The following is a 2412-nucleotide window of genomic DNA, read 5'->3' on the forward strand; positions in this document are numbered from 1 at the left end:
AATCCAAAGCGATGGTCATTTCAACCTGATTCCTCGTGTAATTTACCATACTGACCACATGATGGTGCTAACATTCTCCTAGGGCTTAGAACTGTTCATAACTCTGCCATTGCCTTGCTATGATATGAAATCAGTTTAAAGATGGCACATTAGTTATTTGTTAACCTAGCTATAACTAAACCAAGCCATTAAAGAATACTAAATAGCTCTCCATAATATAACAGGTTTCCGGTAGTCCTAACGGCGTTTATGCTGAAATCCCAGTTTGTATATATTAATTTGATCAAAGCTGTCACCCGTGTGTGTGTGTGTGTGTGTGTGTGTGTGCCCTGCATAAAAATTAGGGCTGCCGGAAGCCTCATAGATGCTGTGTGCATTCCAAATGGCACCTTATTCCCTATATAGTGTACAGGCTCTGGTCAAAAGTAGTGCACTATATAGGGAATATGGTGCCATTTGGGACACATGCGCTGTCATTGCCACAGTGACCCCTGTGACCTCTGACTCCTCATGAATATCCTGTTCCATAGATTGCTGTTTGTGAAACTGTATGATATTCATATGGCTTTTTAAATGAATACCATGTTATGGTATCATATAGTTACAGCAGGTGGGATATATATATATATATATATATATATATATATATATATATACAGTGGGGAGAACAAGTATCGATTTTGCAGGTTTTCCTACTTACAAAGCATGTAGAGGTCTGTAATTTTTATCATCGGTACACTTCAACTGTGAGAGACGGAATCTAAAACAAAAATACAGAAAATCACATTGTATGATTTTTAAGTAATTAATTTGCATTTTATTGCATGACATAAGTATTTGATCACCTACCAACCAGTAAGTATTCCGGCTCTCACAGACCTGTTAGTTTTTCTTTAAGAAGCCCTCCTGTTCTCCACTCATTACCTGTATTAACTGCACCTGTTTGAACTTGTTACCTGTATAAAAGACACCTGTCCACACACTCAATCAAACAGACTCCAACCTCTCCACAATGGCCAAGACCAGAGAGCTGTGTAAGGACATCAGGGATAAAATTGTAGACCTGCACAAGGCTGGGATGGGCTACAGGACAATAGGCAAGCAGCTTGGTGAGAAGGCAACAACTGTTGGCGCAATTATTAGAAAATGGAAGAAGTTCAAGATGACGGTCAATCACCCTCGGTCTGGGGCTTTCCTTGATGACAGATTTGCACACTCTTGGCAATCTCTCAACCAGCTTCATGAGATAGTCACCTGGAATGCATTTCAATTAACAGGTTTGCCTTGTTAAAAGTTAATTTGTGTAATTTCTTTCCTTCTTAATGGGTTTGAGCCAATCAGTTGTGTTATGACAAGGTTGGGGTGGGGGGGTATACAGAAGATAGCCCTATTTGGTAAAAGACAAGTCCACATTATGACAAGAACAGCTCAAATAAGCAAAGAGAAACGACAGTCCATCATGAACGTCAGTCAATATGGAACATTTCAAGAACTTTGAAAGTTTCTTCCAAGTGCAGTCGCAGAAACCATCAAGCGCTATGATGAAACTGGCTCTCGTAAGGACCGCCACAGGAATGGAAGACCCAGAGTTACCTCTGCTGCAGAGGATCAGTTAATTAGAGTTACCTGCCTTAGAAATTGCAGCCCAAATAAATGCTTCACAGAGTTCAAGTCACAGACACATCTCAACATCAACTGTTCAGAGGGGACTGTGTGAATCAGGCCTTCATGGTTGAAGTTCTGCAAAGAAACCACTACTAAAGGACACCAATAAGAAGAAGAGACTTGCTTGGGCCAAGAAACACGAGCAATGGACATTAGACCAGTGGAAATGAGTCCTTTGGTCTGGAATCCAAATTTGAGATTTTTGGTTCCAAACACTGTGTCTTTGTGAGACGCGTGTGGGTGAACAGATGATTTCCATATGTAGTTTCCACCGTAAAGCATGGAGGAGGAGGTGTTATGGTGTGGGGGTGCTTTGCTGGTGACACTTTCTATGATTTATTTAGAATTCAAGGCACACTTAACCAGCATGGCTACCAAAGCATTCTGCAGCGATACGCCATCCCATCTGGTTTGGGCTTAGTGGGACTATCATTTGTTTTTCAACAGGACAATGACCCAACACACCTCCAGGCTGTGTAAGGGATATTTAACCAAGAAGGAGAGTGATGGAGTGCTGCATCAGATGACCTGGCCTCCACAATCCCCCGACCTCAACCCAATTGAGATGGTTTGGGAAAGTCGGACGGCAGAGTGAAGGAAAAGCAGCTAACAAGTGCTCAGCATATGTGGGAACTCCTTCAAGACTGTTGGAAAAGCATTCCAGGTGAAGCTGGTTGAGAGATTGCCAAGAGTGTGCAAAGCTGTCATCAAGGCAAAGGGTGGCTACTTTGAATGATCTCAAATATA

The sequence above is a fragment of the Coregonus lavaretus genome, assembly GCF_964263955.1.
Source record: "Coregonus lavaretus genome assembly, chromosome: 33".
Taxonomy (NCBI): Eukaryota; Metazoa; Chordata; class Actinopteri; order Salmoniformes; family Salmonidae; genus Coregonus; species Coregonus lavaretus.